The following is a 21,576-nucleotide window of genomic DNA, read 5'->3' on the forward strand; positions in this document are numbered from 1 at the left end:
CCGTGGCGATGATGACACTTTATTTTCTCCCTTGACCATTGTCACTACTATTCCAATTAAAATGGCAGCGCCATGAGGGCAGGGCATTTCCTTTTTTGCCAGTACTGAGCGTCCAGGGTCTGGTGCCTAGCATAGGCTAAATACAGGGCATTTTTGTGAACAGAAGCCGGGATTCCGGCTGTCATATTTAATGAGGAATTATAGTCTTATTATTGGGGGTGTGTGTGTGTGTGTGTGTGTGTGTGTGTGTGTGTGTGTCACGGTACGTCAAGGGCGGGAGTCGAACCCGCCACCCCAAGCCCCGAGGGGGTCTCCCCGGGTCCCGACTTCGGGCCGGTGCGGGTGGCCGGGGGCAGCCGAAGACGTGCGTGCGTGCGTGCGTGCGTGCGTGCGTACGTACGTGGAGCGGGCGAGTCCACGGGGCGGGCGGCGCGCGCGCCGCGAGTGAGTGGTTCAGCCCGGCCCCGGCTCAGTGTGCTCGCCTCACGCCGGCCCGAGTTGGCGGCAGCGCTGGAGGTCCCGGGCCTGTGACCACAAAGAGGGAGCCGGGGGCCAGACGGGAGCGCGGCGGCGGCGGCGGCGGCGGCGGCGGCGGCGGCGGCGGCTGAGGTCCAGGCCAGGCCCCCTCCCCTCAGCCTCCCGCCCGCCCGCCCGCCTGCCCCGCCCCCGCCGGCGGGCGTCCCGCCCCTCCCCCCAACCGCCAGACTAGCCTGGTGCGGGGGCCGCGCGCGAAGACATGGGGGAGAAGTTGGAGCTGAGGCTGGAGTCGTCCGTGGGGGCCGAGCCCGCCGTCTACCCGTGGCCGCTGCCGGTCTACGTGAGTGCCACCCGTCCCCTCTTCCCGGACCCCCGCCCCTCTTCCCCCACGGCGCGCGCTGAGCCCACCGAGAAACGGAGCGACTCGAGTCGCCAGACCCTCTTTGGAGCCCCCCTTCCCGCCCCGCCGTGGTTCTCCGCGGCCGTGTCCAGCCCCCGCGCGCAGGGTGGGCAGAGGGGAGCCGGGGCCGGCCGGGGGCGCGGACTCGGCCGCGGGGACCCCGCGCTTCCGAGGGGCGCCCGAGCCGGGCTGCCGTTGGCTCTGTAGGGCTGGGGACCCCGGTCCCCCCGGGCCTGGACTGCCGGCGGGCTTGCCCTTCCGTACTTTATGATCTGACATGTAGGGTTGCTTTTTCCTGGTAGTTTATTCTTAGCGCTGTCAACGTGCTTAGCTTTTTTAGTTTTGAGGACACCCTTTCCTTCCTCTCTCCAGTTTTTTGTGTTTTTGTTTTGTTTTGTTTTAGTTAGGCATTTTGTCCCTCTGATCTTGAGTGGGTGGGCTGGCTGGACCCTTGGAGAGGAGGCGTTGTCTCCCCTAATTTGAGTGGGTGGGCTGGCAGGGCCCTTGGAACGGAGGCATTGTGTCCTGTAATTTGAGTGGGTGGGCTGGCTGGACCCTTGGAGAGGAGGCATCCTGTCCCCTGATCTTGAGTGGCCTTTGGAAAATGACACGCCGAACGGAAATTTACACAGGCGTCCGGTGATTCCAGAAATGCAGGGTGTCCGGGCAGGTGGGCGCCCGGCCTCTCGTCCCCCGTGGCGGCGTGGTGCGCGTGTTGTTGTCTCAGGGTTTACGCTTGGGCCCTGCAGCCCACCTTCGGGAGGGAGAGCGCAGCGGGCGCCTTGGGCCGGCGCCTTTGGGGCGCCCTTTCGTGCGCTCGGCTTGCGGGGGACCGGCCTCCAGGGGAGCCGGCGGGGAAGCCCGCGCGACCCGCCCCTCGCGCGGGCTCCGTGTGTCTCAGTTTGTGGAAACTGTGTCGCGGCCGGGTGCGGGTCGGGACGCTGGGACCGCCTGGGAGCCGTTGTTGACTCCGGTCCCCGGTTCTCCGCAGTTCTCCGCGGTCGGAGGGTTTCCAGCCCGCCACCGCGCGCTGGCGCCTTCTATTTTTGCTCTTCCTGTGCCCAGAGGCGCGGCTGAGTTGTGCACCCATCCCTCACTCTCCGTGTCCCTCTTCCTTTATTGTCTGGTTACTCGCTGGTACTTTCCTCCCTCCCATTTTATCAGTATCTGTGAGTTTTATTAACATGCCGTTTACTCCCTCTTTTAAATTAAGAATGAAGGAAACTGTGAAATGGTACTTTTATCTTTAATGGCTGATGCTGTAAAAGTGACAGTTGCAATGCAAGCATCTTTCCCTAACTTGACTCCTGTCATGCATCTCAGTAGTGTCTCTGTGACAGGACTTGAAATGATAGCACCCACATCTCTTGCAGCTCGTTCACACTGAAGGGATATAATCATCGGTTTGCTATCACAGCCACTTGCCCAGCTCAGACTGTGATGTCACAAACCAAAGATGATTCTCCCTCAGCAGGAAGAAGCCGGAGAGATGAATCTCCATGATGGACCATCAGCCTTATTCAAATGTGGTCACTTCATGAAGAAAAAGTAACCATAATAAAGATCAAAGATACCGGCTAGTTGAAATACCCTGTTGAATTAAGCTTGAAAAACTTTTCCATGATACTGGAATGAAGGAAATTCTTTCAAAATTCTAAGGAAAAATTTGAGAGTTATAATAATGCAGATATCAGTAAATATTTATGGAATTAAAAATATTATGTAGCGTTGGTCCCTTTAAATGTTAACACTTAGAAATAACTTATAGGTATGTTTCTTATTTTCTATGCAAAATTATGTGGCTTGCTATTTCAGACAAAGGTGACATATCAATCTGAAAAGAGTCAGCAAAGACACAAAATGGATGTACTTTCTCTTGACCTATACACCTACTTTTTATGTTCTCATGGTTTAAATAAAAAGTACAGCTTTTGGATTATTTAAAAAGAGCAGAAGCTAAAAATACAGTACTAAATATCATTGCAAGGATTTGGTAGCCAAAACATTTGCTCCATTTCTAGGAAAGAATCCATGAAGACAAAATTATATTACTTTTATAATATAATACTTTTTATATCATGTGCGCATGAAAAACATTCTAAATTACAGAAACAATTAGACAGTCATTGAGTACTCCCCAAGATGTTCAAAATCTCTTTAGTTGTTAAATCTATCAACACACAACACAAAAACTCTCATAAATAAACCACATCTTCAGGTATCCAACCAAATCTTCTAGCATAAAATTCCTTATCCGTTTGTACCCATGAGATGCTAAAGTTGAAGCAGTTTTCAACTTGAATCATTGATAAATGATGTGTTAAAAATTAGCTAATGTCTTTATTCTTTACTTTTCCACTTAAAATGAAGAAGAAACTGTAGATTGGGCTAATTTGGAATAAATTGCTATAGAGTTTTTTTTGGAAAGCTGTTATTTAAATCTCAATAATCATTATTCAGAATGGGTTATTATAGAGAAATAGCTTGATTTAGATAGGAAAGAGAAATGAAGGTTCACTGGGACTGATGCTAACCAGGGCTAAAGGGGAGGTGGGTTTGCTCATCCATTGTCTTTAGAAGATAAATCATAGAAGCAAAGTCCCTAACCTGGTGGGACCTGGGTCTCTTTGTACATTACAATGAGTAAATAAAATCCAGAAGACTTGAGGAATGTAATTTTACACCCCCTTCAGTTCTATTTATTGGAAGCAAATTGTTTGAGTATAATATTGTTAATCTCTTCTTTTTGCCTGAGTTAAACAATTCTTTGAGCTGAAATAGTTTTGTAACTTAAAAAATATATGCCTATTTTCAAAGCATGTCAGGTTACAAAATATAATGAGGAAAAAGATGAATTCTTAAGGGTTCAGGTACATGTCAGTACAGTTAAAAAATACTTTTAGTGAGGGCTGGTATACAAAGTATTTTGAAATTTTTAAATAAACATTTTTCTCTGCAACAAATTGATACACTACAGTATTACTGCTTGTATTTGAATTGCTGCTTTCCTTTACTGGAAAATGACGGGTGAATTTCTGTAATGAATTCCGACGCAAAAGATTTATGACATTTAAGGTTATTTATAGACTGTCTTGAAAAGAGTGATGGGATCATGTAATTTACTCTATTAATTAGAAGTTGAAAAAAGGAAAGAATTCAGTGAAATGGAAGAATTTCAAATTTGACTTATCAGGCAAGTACTGACTAATTAATTACTTTAGATAAATTTCCTTATATTATTGGAAGATCTGTACAGTTAGGTGTGATTTGCTTTTATTGTTTCACTTATCTCCTGTCTTTTAAGATAATAGAAGCATATTATTTGTAGGGCTTCTTTATGAAAAGATTAAGCTTTGAAATTTTCCTATTGAAGTTAACTGATATGGTTGAATTTTTGCTAAAAATCTATGTAGGGAATTCAGATTCTGACAAATGCTTTTCTTTTTTTTAAACATAAGATAGTCTCTCTAAAAGTCTCATTATGGAGTGATTTCCAGGGAATTTCTAAAAGGCACTGTACCCTTTAAAATTCTGTGATGGTGTCAGTAGTTCTTTGCATTTTACGGTTTGGGCCATTTGATCTGAGTTAAAGCTTGTGAGGTATTAAGATACCATTTGTTTTTGTTCCGTTGTTAAATCAGAAAAATGTCCTCATTTATAAATGTTATGAAACTATGCCCAGAACCTTAGGGTATTTTAGCTCCATTCTACTGAAGTGCTTGCTATACCTTAGTTTACTAGAGATTGTTTTTCTTGAGTGTGAATGAGAATGACATCACAGGGTTTTTTTTTTTTTTTGGCTAATGATAAAAACCAGTCATTGAGCTTTGTTCTTTTGCATCAATAGAAATAATATTAAAAACAATAATTTTTCTTTGTTTTACCAAGTGCCCTGGGAAACAAATTACATTTGAATGTGTTTGGTAAATAGCATCTCTGAATGACTCTTCTGCCCCATTCAGGGCTCTCTTCGTGCATTTTCCCCCCAAGCTATTAAATAAAACAAAACTGGGAGTTGTAAGACGAAGACAAAGATGGGACAAATCTATTGAAAAATGAATGGAATTTTTGGAGCGTTTTCTTACCTAGTTATGGATGATTAGTTTATGCAGCATAAATGAAAACAAGTGTTTACCTTACAAGGCGTAAATGTGCCCAGAGCTCAAGGGAGGATCACATGAAATTCAAATCTACTACATTCACAGCATCAGCAGGTTTAGTTTCAGTGGTCGAGACATAAATTAATGTTATAAAATTAAATCTTACCTGGCAGTGGTTTGTTTGAAGCTCAGTTATTTGAACTCCGGCTGGAAATAGTAAGCTTCGATACCTGAAATGCAGTCTCTACTTCCTTTTGTGTTCTCTTTTACCCCTGTGTTTTTCTTTCCTGCAGTCTCTGTCTGTATTCCCGGTAATCTTGGAGCATTAGTTAGGACAGCATGCAATAGATGAAGCTTCCTTTTGGATAGGATTATAGAACTAGAAGGGTGAATTTTGCCTTTCTCTGTCTGATGACAGCCGTCGATCTGACCGCAGACAACTTGAGTGTTCAGAACTTATTAAAAATTCATTGACTGTTTCAGCAATTGAGAAATCCTGGGTCTTTCTATAGACGTTTTACCTTCTGCAAAAGTTCTGTCCATATTTCAGAACTACACATGCTCCTGAATCAAGTTGCCTTAAAAAATTGTCTGGACTAGAAGCGTGGATGTTCTCTTGCGTTCTCTTGCTTTCCTTGTTTTTCCCTCTCCCAACTTTTCAGTCCATGAGCTTCCTTCCTGTAGAGGGTGAAGGGATTTCTTCTGTCCTTGTGTTCCTGTAACACGTAGTTCTGTGAATAGTGAGCAAAAAATCCAAAAGGAGGTACGGCTTTATCGTAGTCTCCGGACAGTGAGCACACTTGGCATGAATGAAGAGCTGATAGGAGCTATTCAAACCAGGCAGCAAACTGATGGGATGACGCTTTCGTACATAATAAACCCATTAATTACTTCTCCTGATGGACAGCAGTATGCCCTGAAAGGAAAAAAGGAAGGAGCAGATGATCACATTCGGTTTAATAGGTGCTCTCTGAGCAGCCTGTCATTGAGAAGTGAATCCAGGAAAAGCTGCAGCTTTGGAATGTGATCAGGTAGAGTGGGCAAGAGTTGTTTTGACAGACAGTTAAGTGACGTATTTTGGGAGGAAAAAAAGAGCTGAGCACAGAGGTAGCAGGAATAAGGTTCCAAAATGCTTTTGAAAATGTTCATTTTCCCCTGTTAGTCCTTTTGGCTGGAAGAAAGTAATGTGTATTTTACCTCTGCATTATTTGCAGGGATTTTGCTGAGCTGTTTTCTCATGATATAGCTTTCCCTAAAGAAGGAAAATGATTTTTAAAAAGTCTTTGAGATAGAAAAGTATATTGTGAGTTTAAAAACTTCGTAGCAGGGAAAAGGCTACTTTTTTGTGAAAGATGTGTAAAAAAAAAAAACAATTGTAAGCTGTGTTCTGACATAAATCTGAGGGTAAGCAGAGAGAAGGCTGCTTTTTAAAAAATATATTTTTATGTTTTTATATATGTTTTAGGCACATGCATTTTGTTGCTTTGGAATAAAGCATCACTTGACATAAAAATTTAGCAGGGTCTTCCTTTTAAGAAGTTCCTAAATTAGAGGGAATTTTGAGTAGTTGTATAAATGAATAGATCTAAAAATGTCAATTTCGTAATTTTTTTACTTAATTTTTGAAATATCACAAGATGATTTTTTTCCCCTACATAGAGTCCTTTAAGGAGGGTTTCTGGGCAATAGAATGCTTTTAAATGTTTTTAGAAAAAGTATTATGAGAAATTTCAAATGTATACAAAACTACAAAAAATAATATAGGAACTTCCATAAACCTATTACCCAGATTCAATAATTACCAAGGTTTTTGCCATATTAGCTTCATTTAGCTCTGTTTTTTCTGTAGCTGAAATATTTTAAAGCAAATCTCATTTCACCCCTGCATACTTTAGTATGTATATGTTTAAAGCATTAACACTTTCTCACATGACTACTGTGCCATTATCACACTTAACAATACTAATAATTATAATTAACAATTAACAAAGGGGTTAATTGTAATAATCATTTGGGGTCATATAATATCCAGACTATTTAAAATTTCTCATGTGTCCTAAACTGTCTCTTTACATAGGTTTTTTTTGAATTAGGATCTAGACAAAGTCCACACATTATATTTAGTTGTTAGGCATTAGAATTTTAAACTCTGACTAAGATGATCACATATGAGGAAGAGGTAAAATTTAATTTTATTGTGGTATTCTACACACATTCATAATATGAATATCTACAGAGAACATATCTCTAGAATATTTTCTTGAATATTTTTCCACTTAACATTATGCATGATACCAAAAAAGGAATGTAATTTTATATGGTAATGATTGGCCATTCGTTAGGTTCATTGCTTTCTGTAAGTTTTGGTTTTGACTTGTTCTGGAGTATGTATTGATAGTTCAGGATTCTGTGCAAGCTGTTGAGCCTACCATTTGGGCTGGGCAAGTTCAATCCGATGCATTCCAGTCAGTTCTGCTTTATTGCTGAAAAAGACCATCTTGCTTGTTTACCTTATCAAACACAGTAGAGTATTGCGATAGTAAACACTCCAAGTTTAAAGCCATTGATTATTAAGCCACTTTCAACATTTGAATGTGACCTACGAGTTCCATGAAGATCTAAAAAGAAGTAAGAATCAGATGGGGTCATTGTGTTCCTGAGGACCAGTGACTGTAGTACTATATAATTACATACTATCCATAATAGTGTATAATTTTATGAATTATTGTATAATTATTTCCAATAATAGCAGTTTTTTTCCTATGAATTTTTATTTTCCTGTGAGATTTGAACTCCCAGCTCCTTTCTGAAAAAGCAGAGCATTTGGCTGCCTACTTTACTTTCTCAGGAGTGCAATAACATGAGGTCCTTGAATAACTTGTGTGCTGCATTCTCCCCTGTTGAAATTCATTCTTCATTCTCATCCCGATTCTCTCTCTCCTTCTCCATCTTCCAGGTTGGCTAGATAAATGAGAACGGGGAAGATGAAATATGGGGGGGGAGTCACTAAAAGGGCATGGATGGAAATTATACCCAGGTTCAGAGCCAGTGCTGAGGACCATGCTCCCATTTCTCTGGAGGCTGTAGAATTCTGCTCTCCCAAGTGGTCCATGGATGGTACACCCCTGGCTGTATCTCCTGTCCCATGTCATGTTATGGCATGATTGTTTGTGTAACACTTCTTTATGTTGTCAAATTATGCCTAATGAGGTTTATATCTGTTTATTACCTACATATGTGAAATCCTGGTAAATACTTAATGACTATGACCATTTTATACACGTAAATGGAATAGAAAAAGATGAGCCAAAATGCTTCTGCTTTCTGTAGGACGGACTTTCTGCTTTGAAGCAAGGCGTTGTCACTGTGAATAATATTGTTCAGAGATCTAATGGAATGAGCGGCTAGTTGGGTAAATGGCTTGTTCTCCTCACCTCCACCTCCATAGGAAGAGGAGGGAAAGGCTCAGGGAGATGGATTTTATGTTCTCTTTGATGCATGTGATAAAGCACAATTTTCTTTTGTCCAGATGTTTCAACTCCCATCTTCCATTTTGCAACTCCCTTTATTCTCTAAATTTAAGTTAATCTGAACTCGCCCATTTCCACTATAAAACTGACCAAAGAACTTCAGAAGTTTCATAGTCTTTATAGATTTTTAAAGAGCTTCATGTATAATAAGATAAACGACTTTTCCCCACAAAGTTCTTTCTTGCAAGAATGTTTTGTCCATACCAAGAAGTATGCTCACAGCTGTTTCTGAGTCTTTGCAAAATCGTAACTGCTTTTGTAAAGGAAAAATAAAAAAAATAGCCCCTTCTTTATGTTCTCCAGTTCTTAGATGAGTAGGATTTGTGTTTCAGGACTGCTTCTGTGGCAACTGCTTATTTTTAGGGCATTTTAAATATCCATCATCTCAATCGAGTGTCATTATTTTTCAGTTAATAAAGAAAGAAAAAAGTTGCATTTTAAGAGTATTGTAGAATCATGCAAGTTCTTTCTAAAATATGCTTTTTTTGGTTGCTCTTGTTAAAGACATCAAATCTTTGTTGGCTTACATGGGTCATTCTAGATCACTTTAGCCCATTAATTGTAACAATTAACAAATATTTGATTCCTTCCTAGGTACACGACACAACTCTAGATACTTTGAGTGTGTAATAATCTACTTTTTTGTAGCTTTGGGGCAGAGACTGTTATCAATCATATTTTATAAAGGAGGAAATTGAGATACAGAGGGGCTAAGTAACTTGCTCAATTTGACCCAACTAGTAAGATGCTGAACTGTGGTATGAATCCAGTAGGATGCCCTACTAAGGAAAAAGATGATGGAGCCTTTTCCTTTACATGTGAGACTCCCAGTATAATTTTGACAGTGGTGTGTCTCCAGCATAATCAACACTTTACCAAAATGAGGTCTGCAGTTTCTCTGAGATCCCAGATGACTGACTGGCAGATGACTGTAAGAATTGACTGTCCTTGAGAAAAGGACGGTGAATTTAATATAGGATGAATGTTGCCTTTCTAGCTTCCCTGCTTAACATTTATAAAGGGGTGATTTTTTCTTTCTAAAATTATTCATTTTATTCTTTTATAGGCTCTCAAATAGTAGTATGTTTTAGAATACCACTCACGTTTAATTAAACATTTTTAAACTGAGTGTGGTGCTATGAGGGGATATGAACTAGACTTGTACTTGATAATAAAATTGATAGGAAACAAGTCTTCATATGTGTCACATTCAGGTAAACTGATTGCAATTTTATCTTCTTTGGATTTGTTTTATGTTTCACTTTTAAACTTCTTTAGTTCATTACGCTACCGTAGCACTTACTTGTTTCTCTTATCTTGGGCTTTAACCTGTGTCCTGGTGTTTGGCCCTTTCCATCCAGTCTGTCCTCCTTCAGATTTTGACTTCTCCTAGTGACCTGCAGACGACGCCTAGAGGTCTCCAGACCACAATTTAGAAGGCTGATTTTACAGGCACACCCCAGTGAGTGGGATAGATATGTTCCTGGGGAGATGGGTTACTAACATTTCTCATTAACTCTTTATTAAGTGTTTCTAATGTTCCAGGTCCTAGACTAGGCTATGTTCTGGGGGTAGATTAAAAAAAAAAAAAAAAGAAAAAGGTAAGAACCTTGAGAACCCTGCAGCCTAGTGGGGACACTAAAGTGAACACATGGTCCCAAAACCGAATGTTAGGTATGGCCACATCATACGCTTTCAGATCCCAGTTACTGGGGCCCTTCAGATTTCCAGGTTTATTTGAGCTCTTCTAATACTCTTGAACTTCTCTGTAGCTGTTCTTCTGTTGTGAGATCACTTCTGCTTTCTCATTGAGCTCTGATACTGCATCTTCATCAGTCTGGCAAGGAGCCATTCTCTGGAGCAAACTGGATTATTTGGATAGGCTGTGTTTTTTGTTTTTGATGCCCTTCTCAGTGGCTCTAGGCATCTAGTCTTTAGGGAATCACTTCATACAAGAGTCAGCCTCTCCCAATCCCAGGGAACAAGGTAATCCCCACAATTTGGGATCTTCCATTTCCATTTTGCTTTATACTAGAGACATGTTTTTAGAAAGCATCTGTGTCCCGTTTGCATTTCTCTATGTTAGGAGTGGTCTCCTAGTAACATGCTTATAGACTTATTCTGAGTGATCCATGAAGAGTACCCAGCACAGTGCCCCACATAGATGGCAAATGCTCAATAAATGTCAGCAGTTATGATTATGGAATTTAGTTTTAGTGCTGGAAGAACTTCAGAGATAATTTAGTCTAACCACGCATTTTACACAGTAAGTTTTTTTTTTTTTTAAACAACAGCTCCTGTTTATTCTTTTATTCTTTTTATTTCTTTATTTTATTTATGGCTGTGTTGGGTCTTCGTTTCTGTGCGAGGGCTTTCTCTAGTTGCGGCAAGTGGGGGCCACTCTTCATCGCGGTGCGCGGGCCTCTCACTATCGTGGCCTCTCTTGGTGCGGAGCACAGGCTCCAGACGCGCAGGCTCAGCAATTGTGGCTCACGGGCCTAGTCGCTCCACGGCATGTGGGATCCTCCCAGACCAGGGCTCGAACCCGTGTCCCCTGCATTGGCAGGCAGATTCTCAACCACTGCGCCACCAGGGAAGCCCTACACAGTAAGTTTTAATGTTCTTTTTCAGACGGGCCGTTTAACTGGAATTGTTATCTTTAGTGCTATCCATTCCAGAGTAGGAAGGCCAAAATTTTGATTCGGTCATTATCAGCTTAATGATTACACTATTTCATAGGAGTTTTTGTGTGGATAAATATTTTGAAGTAAATGGCAATTGTGTGTTTTAAAAGAAATTAAGGGTGAAATTGGGAAAGCACTAAACATTTCTACATAAACAGTGATGGTATAGAAAACCTGGCAATTTGTTAGGCTTCCATCTGTAACAAAAGTTCCAGAGGGAATTCTGAAAATTATAGATTAGTAACTTTCTGGAGGGTAGATATTTATTGATTTATGTATTTATTTAAAATTAGTTTTTATTGGAGTATAGTTGATTTACAATGTTGCATTACTTTCTGCTGTACAGCAAAGTGAATCAGTTATACGTATACATATATCCACTCTTTTTCTAGATTCTTTTCCCATGTAGGTCATTACAGAGTATTGAGTAGAGTTCCCTGTGCTATACAGTAGGTTCTTATTAGTTACCTATTTTATATCAGTAGTGTGTATATGTCAGTCCCAATCTCTCAATTTATCCCTCCCCCCACCTTTCCCCCTTGGTAACCATAAGTTTGTTTTGGTAGATCTGTTTTTTGTTTTTGTTTTTTATATAGATAGAATTGTGCAGCCACTTTATTTATTTTTATTTATTTATTTATTTATTTATTTTTGGCTGCATTGGGTCTTCGTTGCTGCGCGCAGGCTTTCTTTAGTTGCGGCGAGCGGGGGCTACTCTTCGTTGCGGTGTGCGGGCTTCTCATTGTGGTGGCTTCTCTTGTTGCAGAACCTGGGCTCTAGGCACGCGGGCTTCAGTAGTTGTGGTACGCGGGCTCAGTAGCTGTGGTGCATGGGCTTAGTTGCTCCGCAGCACATGGGATCTTCCCGGACCAGGGCTTGAACCCGTGTCCCCTGCATTGGCATGCGGATTCTTAAGCACTGTGCCACCAGGGAAGCCCGGTAGATCTATTTTTAAAAGTGTAGAATCCTTGAATACTTAGGTGAGCAGTTATTGAAGCAAAGGTAGCTTGCTTTCAGAAATAAATAACTATATGAATGAATAGAAGCGGGGGTTATATTTTAGATTAAAAATATATATTTTGACAAAGTATATACCTTAAAATCTATTTTAAAAAGCTTAGTAAATAGCTAAACATTTAAGTAACCTTGGGGACCTTTAAGTGGATAGCCCAGTTGTCTGAGCCAGCAAGAGAACTGTAGGAATAGACGTCAGTTCTTGGAATGGAGGAGCTTTGGGGATTGTCTAGGAGTTGAGACAGTTTTCATTTAACATTTTTATAGATTATTTGAAAGACAGAGGATAGGAGGAAAGCCCCAAGATTAGGTAGTAGTATATAAATCTGTTAGGGATAAATTCTAGACTAGAGCTCTATGAGTGGGAAGTGGTAGATGCATTTTAGTTTAGTGTGGGCATGAGTAAGTAAAAATAATATTGATAATAACTATGTAATGATAGGCCATAAGATAAGGGGGGAGTTATAGGAAGGTTTCAATCATTCCATGATTTGCCATGTTTTTATTTTATTTTTATTTATTTATTTATTTGGTTGAACCAGGTCTTAGTTGCGGCAGGCAGGCTCCTTGGTTGTGGCTCACTGGCTCCTTAGTTGAGACAGGCAGGCTCCTTAGTTGCGGCTCACCAGCTCCTTACTTGCAGCCTGCGAACTCTTAGTTGCGGGATGCACGTGGGATCTAGTTCCCTGACCAGCGGTTGAACCCGGGCCCCCTGCATTGGGAGCGCAGACTCCTATCCACTGCGCCACCAGGGAAGTCCCCTTGCCATGCTTTTAAAAGATCTGAGTCCTGTGTGGCATCATAAGAAATTAAGAGATTGGTAGCCTAGTAAGGAGATGATTGTGATGACCTAGGCAAAGTATGATGGTTCCTATCTTAGCTTAGGCTGCTGTAACAAAATACCATAGACTGGTGTCTTTTTAAAAATTAAGTAAAGAATTTATTAGAAATGCTTCATCCAAGTTTAATAAATCTTCTGTAATTCACTAGTATGTATTTTTAAAAATTGAAGTATAGTTGATTTACAGTGTTGTGTTGATTTCTGCTGCATAGCAAAGTGATTCAGTTATACACATACATTCTTTTAAAAATTCTTTTCCATTATGGTTTATCACAAGATATTGAATATAGTTCCCTGTGCTATACAGTAGGACCTTGCTGTTTATCTATTCTATATATTGTAGTTTGCATCTGCTAATCCCAAACTTTCGATCCACGCCTCCCCACCCTCTGTCCCCCTTGGCAACCACGAGGCTGTTGTCTGTGTCTGTGAGTTTGTTTCTGTTTTGTAGATAGGTTCATTTGTGTCATATTTTAGATTCCACATATAAGTGATAGCATATGGTATTTGTCTTTCTCTGTCTGACTTACTTCACTTAGTATGATAAATCCATCCATGTTGCTGCAAATGGCATTATTTCATTCTTTTTTATGGCTGAGTAGTATTCCATTGTGTATATACAATCTTCTTGATCCATTCAGATCCATTCAGATCCATTCAGTGGACATCCATTCTTTATCCATTCAGATCCATTCAGTGGACATTTTGGTTGTTTCTGTGCATAGACTGGTGTCTTAATCAACAGGCATTTGTTTCTCACTGTCCCAGAGGCTGGAAAGTCCAAGTTCAGAGCACCAGCATGGTCAGGTTCTGGTGAGGGCCTTCTTCCTGCCTTGCAGATGGCTCCCTTCTTTCGGTATCCTCACACAGCCAAGAAAGGAAGCTCTGTTGTCCGTTCGTCTTCTTATAAGGGCACTAATCCCATCATGGGAGCACTACTCTTCTGACCTCATCTGAACCTAGTTACCCCCCAAAGACCCCACCTCCTAGTATCATCACATTGGGGATTAGGGATTCAACATATGGATTTGGGGGCACACAAACACTCAGTCCATAACAGTTCCTTAGACTAAGGTAATAACAGTGGAAAAGGAAAGACGTGGACAGATTAAAGGACTATTTTGCAAGTCTGAAAGATAGAAGTTGCTGATGAATTGGGGAGTGATGGAGAGTGAAGTGATGGAGATGTGAGTGTTGAGAATGACTCTCAATAGTCTGGCTTGAGTAACTGTGGATGGAGATGCCATTTGCTGAAACTGGGGAAGCTCCCTGAGGAGGAGCTTTGGGAGGGGGAAGATCACTAGAGAAAATACTGAACAAGCTGGGCTGTGGATCTGGTAAGGGTTACCTTCTTAGTTACTTGGGGCATGTGAAAGAATACAGTCTTTATAGGCAGGGGTCAACATACTCTTATATGTAATCTTTGTAATAGGCCTTTTTCTCTGTTTTAAATGATGGTTTCAGCTTCCCTGTGTTTTCTCTTGTCTCCACTATTTACATGTAACACATACTCCTCATAACTTCTCTCCATGCAGGTATCCCAGGGAGGTAGGAAAGGAGTGGATAAATTAATCTCTGTGTATGGGGTATGGTTTGAAAAAGTCACTCTAGGAGAAAATATGTCCATGCATATTTCCACTCCCACCCCTACCTGGTTGAGAATAATTAAAGAAAATTCTTCTATGAATGGTTTTCGACATGTCCAGATTTCTTTAACGTTTTTTTGGTTTCTTGGTCGCACTGGCTCATAGGCAGAAAGGGCTCTCCTCAGATGGTCCAGACACCTCATTTTCTAGATAAGAATGCTGAGCATCTGAGAGGTTGGCATTTACCCAAGGATGCAGATCTTGCTTGCAACTGGTTAACAGTAGATACATGAGAACAGTGGAACCTCAAGATCAGAATCCCAGCCTATAATTCTTTCCATGAGACGTACCATTTCCTTCTCAACTTTCTCTCACAGGAGGAATTCTCATGAATAATAAGAGAAATGTTTTATAAGAAATAGGTTTGATAAAGTAAAATATGTTGTTCTGTAGAGATTTCATATTTATTATTTGATAGGATGGATACTTTAGTCCTCAGTTGAACAGTTTAGCGCCTAAAATATCTGGATCATTGTGCAAGGGTGACTAAGGATAAACTGTTCCCAGGCAGCTGACATGGAGTGAGGGAGACAAGCATACAACGAACAATGCTGTCCTTAGTGTGACAGCTACTAAAGTGGCTACAGAATAGTCAATAACACGGGGCTTACACGCAGGAGGAAACAGTGTTACCTGGAGAGATTAGGGAGGTTTTCTAGAGGAGGGGTGTCGGGGGTAGGCATTGGCTCGGTGCTCTTTGAACCCCTCCGGAAGAAATCAGTTTTAAGAAGCTCATTTTATTCTTCTTGTTTATCGCGAAACATTAACAAGAGGCTTGTTGTGTGCTAAGTGGAGAATTAGTTTGAGATAATATGTATAAAACATTTAAAATAATAGGAGTGGCAACAATCTGAGACACACACACATACACTCTCTTCCTCTTTTTAAGCCAAGTATTCTAGTTGCCGTAACAACCTGATTATGGGAGTGCATTTGCTAGTATGGTTGAGGTTGTGTCAGCAGATCCCATTATAAGCTACAGTTTTCAGGATTTTAAAATTCAATGTCATATTCACCGACGTGAATATAAAATCCCATCCATTGGTTTTATTTTCTTATCTAGTTGAGTACCCAAGAGTCATTCTCCTCTCCCCTCATGTTGACAAAGTCCATATATTCAGTGCCTAGGATTCTGCTTTTGTTTGTGAGTATTTTACTGCTCAAAGAACCCTCCATATCTGATCAAGTTCTCTTATCTTACAGTGAGGAAATTGAGGCTCTGAAGGGTTAAATGACTTGCCTGAGGGCAAATAATTCAACAGGGATTTACTAGTTAATACATTACAGCAGTGATGGTGTTGGAGTTCAGCAGTGTTTGTGCTTAGTGATCTCCTTGATCTTTGGTTAAATCTCACAATGACATGGCTTTAATTTATCTAACTGTGTGTCTATGTTTGATGTGTGTCCTTTTTCGTATAACAGCATTCTTTTGTCATACACTGCATTGTAGGCACTTGTTTATATGTCTGTTCAATCTCCACTAAAAGAGCTTCTCAAAGGTGGACACCAGGCTGTACGCATGTCTCCAGCATTTGCTGGGAGAGGTCAGCTCAGCCTCTTCTTCCTTCTTGCCTTGACTCAAGTTTCCTTGGCTTCTGATCTTCCTTGTTGCCTATTGCTAGTTCTTAGACCTGATGACCTGTTACTGGTTTGTTGTAGTTTGACTCCTAGCACTGCCCTCTCACTAGAGAGCATGAGAGGAGGAGATCGGGAAAGAGGAAGTGATGGGGGGGAGGGAGGATGTGCGCGGCAGAGGCAGAAGCCCAGGGAAACGTCTGGAAACTCAGGAGAGCGTGGTGCTTTGAGGGCTGTCGCGTCGCTAACAGTGTGAGACGTGGGTCAGAGAGATATTAAGGGACCTGAAGACAGACTTGTACTGGACTTTCTGCTAAGGAATTTACAATTTGTCTAGTAGGTAATAGAGACCCATTGAAAGGTCATTAAGTGGTAGAGTGATAGAGATTACCTAGACCTACTGACTTGAAGTCTGAAATGTGCATGTAAAAAAGAGTGAGGCATAGATAGATACACATTCTCTGAAGTAGGAAAATCTAAGCACAGAAAAGGAAGCAATTAATTCTGCCTGGGGTATGATGATAAGGAACTTTGAAAGTGGTGATATTTTAGCTGGATTTTAATGGGCAGCTAGGATTACACCAGGCAGGGAAGTGGGAGAGATGGCATTTTAGAGATGAGAAGCACCTTGAATGAAGGATTTGGAGGCAAGAGCATGGCTGGCATATTAGGAGAATCTTGACTGGCAATGTTGGTGCAGTGTAAGGTCCAAGGGGGCCAGTGGCTCGGGATGAGACTGGATATGTTGGGCTGTGACCAGGTTGTCAAAGGTTTTTGGTGTAGACTTTGTGCTTTAGACAGATTGGAGCCATGGTCTTTAGAAAAGCAGCAGGAAAACACTGAGCTGACATAGAGAAATGGTTCTGACAATTTAGAGCCTGAATCAGACAAGGACAGAGGTAGGCTGTTCTGCTAGACCAGGTTAAAAAAAAAATGAGAGTGTCTGTTGAACTAGGGTGTGGGATTAGAAATACTAGAAATGGAGGGTAAGAATTGAAGAGGGAGGGCCATTTCAGAGGTGCATAGAGCAAAGGAGGGGGGAAGGAGTGGAAAAGGGAGGTTTCTCATTCAAGCTTCCAGATGGATTCTTTTGCCATGTATCAAGATGCAGAAAACAGGAGGAGGAGATAGATTTGGGTTAAAGATAATATTTAAAGAAATATATCCAAATTCTAAAAATCGAGTTGTCACTTGCTTACAAAATGCTCATATCGTAAGGGAACGTTTAGATGAGCTTTGACAATTGTATACACCTGTGTAATCACCCTCGCCCACAAGATGTAGAAGAGTGGCTCTCAACCTTTAGGGAGCATCAGAAACACCTGGATGGCTTGTTAAAGCATAGATTGCTGCACCCACCCCTAGAATTTCAGATTCAGTAGGTCTGGGGTGGGGACTTGAACTTACATTTCCAACAGTCCCCAGGTGCTGCTGGTTCAGAGCGAGCATATTGAAAATCGCTGATAGGATACATTACCATCACTCCAGAAAGGCCTTTTCCTCTCTCTCCCCTGCTCCCCAGGGAACCATGGTTTGACTGCTATCCTCATGATACAAATGTAATTACACAGTATATACTCTTTATGCTTGGCTTCTTTTCATACAGTGTAATGATTTGAGATTCACCTATGTTGCTGCATGTAGTTTATTCCTTTTCTTTGCTGACTGGTGTCCTGTCATATGAATATAGCACAATTGTTTATTGATTCTGTTCACAGACATTTGTTTTAGTTTCAGTTGTGGGCTATTATGAATAAAATTTCTATGAACATTTACATACCAGTCTTTTTGTGGTCACATGTTTTCATTTTTCTCGGGTAAATACCTAGGAGTATGCTGGATCATAGGGTAGATATATGTTCAGTTTTTTTTTTTAATTAATTAATTTATTTATTTATTTTTGGCTGCGTTGGGTCTTCGTTGCTGCCCACAGGCTTTCTCTAGTTGTGGCGAGCGGGGGCTACTCTTCGTTGCGGTGCACAGGCTTCTCATTGCGGTGTCTTCTCTTGTTGCGGAGCACGAGCTCTAGGCACGCAGGCTTCAGTAGTTGTGGCACGTGGGCTCCGTAGTTGTGGCTCACGGGCTCTAGAGCGCAGGCTCAGTAGTTGTGTGTGGCGTACGGGCTTAGTTGCTGCGTGGCGTGTGGGATCTTCCCGGACCAGGGCTCGAACCCGTGTCCCCTGCATTGGCAGGCGGATTCTTAACCACTGCACCACCAGGGAAGTCCATATGTTGAGTTTTCTAAGAAACTGTCAAATCGTTTTCCATAGGGGTTGTAATATAACTGGTTGAATTCTTTGCTGACCAAGTTTGCCAGAATTGATTTCTGTAGTTTGCAACCCAAACTTTGACTGATACATTACATTTCTCCCACTCTCTGGTTTTCAAAATCTTATTCATCTTCACATGCTAGTTCGAATGCCACCTTTAGTGAAGCTTCCAGTTTTCCTCAGTTAGCAATGTGGTACTTTGTAAATAGAGCACTTATTTTTCGTCTTCATTTTATTATAGTCAGTTATTTACTTGTATGTCTCCTTCATTAATTGTAAGCTACTTGAAGGCCTGTACATGACATAGCACTGTGGTGTTCAGAGGAGTGATAGGATTTATCAATAGAAGGTAAATGGGGCAAGCTAGAGAGTGTGTTTTTAGACAGTGCCGTTTTGGGAATTCAGGTCAGGGGAACCCTTTATGTTTCATTTGCCTTTGTTACGCTGTTTGAAGTACCCTTCCTTTGGTGGTTGAGAGCTCAGTAACTAAAAAGTTATTGCTCTCCCAAGGGCCAGATCTACACAAGAGCTTTAAATCACATTGGATTTTATATTTTCCTTGTTCTAAATCTTTTAAACTTTCCAGTGTAATGCAAACCACAGATTTTTTAGACTGTGAGAATAAAACAGGAATTATAGTATCCAGAGGTCTTATATGTATAGCGCCCCTTTTCACTATTTTTTTTTCTATTTATGTTTTAAACTCATTTGTTGTATGTATTGTTCAAACGATTCTTATTTCGTCTATACTTTGGAGTCCTTGCCACTTTTATCTTTGCCATTTTTTTTGTCAATTATTAAATAGAAAAGTTTTTTTTAAAGCTGTCTGATTTATATGGTTCTGTATATTTTAAATTATATTTGAAATGTTAGAGTCCATAAGAAATTTTAGTGTTTAGTTTTCTGTTTTTTCTTAACTGTTTCCTAATCTGTTACTAATGAATTGACAAGAGTACATGTTTGTTAAATTTAAACTAGAATTTATTTATAAAAATATGCTGTGTTAGTTCTATGTATAGAATAACGGGATTGGAGAAAAAAAATTTTTTTTTTCCCTAGCAGGGAATAATTAAAGTAACTAGCTTTTTAGTAGTGTTTCTTTATGCTGTAAAATTAGGTCAGGACTAACCTAGGACAGAGCATTTCTTGTGCCTTAATTTTATTATTATTGTTACTTTTGTTTCTTTGGCCAAGTAGAAGTTGTAGGTTCTTTATTTGCTTCATAGAGATGGTGGAAACATAAATTAGGTTGCTTACAAATATTTAAAAATCTATGTTAGGGACTTCCCTGGTGGTGCAGTGGTTAAGAATTCGCCTGCCATTGCAGGGGACATGGGTTCAATCCCTGGTCCAGGAAGATCCCACATGCTGTGGAGCAACTAAGCCCGTGCGCCACAACTACTGAGCCCACATGCCACAACTACTGAAGCCCGCGCACCTAGATCCCATGCTCTGCAACAAGAGACGCCACCGCAATGAGAAGCTCGTGCACCGCAACAAAGGGTAGCCCCCGCTCGCCGCAACTAGAGAAAGCCCGCACGCAGCAACGAAGACCCAACGCATCCCAAAACAAAAAACAAAACAAACTATGTTAATTTCCTTGCAGATAAACTTCCTAATGAAAGCATATACAGAATGAACCTTTAAAACTATGTTTTTAGAAAAAGTGTTGATCATATTCAACACTTAGATACTCTTCTCTTGGTGGGAGTTGATACAACTCATTAATGAAATCATTTGACATCAGGGTTTAGCCCATGACCCAGCAATTCCATGTTAGCAATTTATCTTACAAATATGTCTGAATAGTTAGCAAATGTAAGTAGATGATTGTTCTTTGCAACACTTTAAAATAAGGAAAATCTAGAAACAACTTCCTAAATGTCTGTTAAGGAGGACTGGTTAAGTAAATCATGGTATGTCTATGCAGAGGGATACCATGTAGCTATTAAAGAATGGGGTAGGTATGGAAAATGTCTAATATCAAGGGAAAGAGTTACTTCAGAAAACTAAGGATAGTATTACATTTGTGTAAAAAAGATATTCATACATAGGCATACAATGGAAAGCTGTATAAGAAACATATGTAGTGGTTACCTTTGGGGAATGAGAATAGGAGAAAAGGAGGATTTTCCTTTCTATCTTTCTGTACTATTGAATTTTTATTTTGTTGCCATGAACATGCATTACTCATATGAGTAAAGAAACAAATTAAACGTTAAGTTCAATTACCTAGAACTGCTTCTTCGTAGGCCCTGAAAGCCATCCTTACATTTAAATGATCAGAACCTCCCTGTGAAGGAGGCTGGCAGTGTTAAGTGTAGTTTAAAAAAAAAAAATTAATTAATTTTATTTTTGGCACTGAGTCTTCGTTTCTGCATGCGGGCTTTCTCTAGTGGCGAGCGGGTGCTACTCTTCGTTGCAGTGTGTGGGCTTCTCATTGTGGTGGCTTCTCTTGTTGCAGAGCATGGGCTCTAGGCATGCGGGCTTCAGTAGTTGCAGCATGCAGGCTCAGTAGTTGCGGCACATGGGGGTCTAGAGCTCAGGCTCAGTAGTTGTGGTTCACGGGCTTAGTTGCTCCGCAGCATGTGGGATCTTCCCTGACCTGGGATCGAACCCGTGTCCCCTGCATTGGCAGGCGGATTCTCAACCACTGTGCCACCAGGGAAGCCCTAAGTGTAGTTTTATAGATGAAGAAATTAGTGGTTGGGTGGATTTAGGCCTTTCAAAGGATATAGCGAGGTAGTTGGTGGTGGAATGAATACCTGAGGTTTCTAACTTCTAGGATGAGACAAGTTTTTTTGTTTATGAATGAACAAAACAATGAATTGTGAATTGTTTTTTTTTCCCCCTCCTAGAAGGGTTATGTACTTTTCATGCTTTCCTATCAAGCATATATATCTTTTCTAATATAGCAAATGGTTAGGCGATATTGAATTGTAGTTTATCCCTTAGATCTGTTGACTTAAGTTTTTTTTAGTTTATTCAATATGTATGTCATTGCTCTTAGAGATAGCAAATGTGGGGTAGTAAAATGTG

General features: G+C 40.9%; 1 long non-coding RNA gene across 1 annotated transcript in view; it reads left to right on the top strand.

Annotated features, from left to right (window-relative positions):
* The first annotated feature begins 431 nt into the window (after nucleotides 1–431).
* Nucleotides 432–21,576, top strand: part of LOC309621488 — a 51,820-nt gene continuing 30,675 nt past the window's right edge. The window contains exon 1 of the long non-coding RNA XR_014240051.1: nucleotides 432–817. This is a non-coding gene — a long non-coding RNA (uncharacterized lncRNA). The remainder of the gene's footprint in view (nucleotides 818–21,576) is intronic.

Source organism: Balaenoptera borealis (assembly GCF_965194805.1).
Source record: "Balaenoptera borealis genome assembly, contig: HAP1_SCAFFOLD_508, whole genome shotgun sequence".
In the NCBI taxonomy this organism is placed as follows: Eukaryota; Metazoa; Chordata; class Mammalia; order Artiodactyla; family Balaenopteridae; genus Balaenoptera; species Balaenoptera borealis.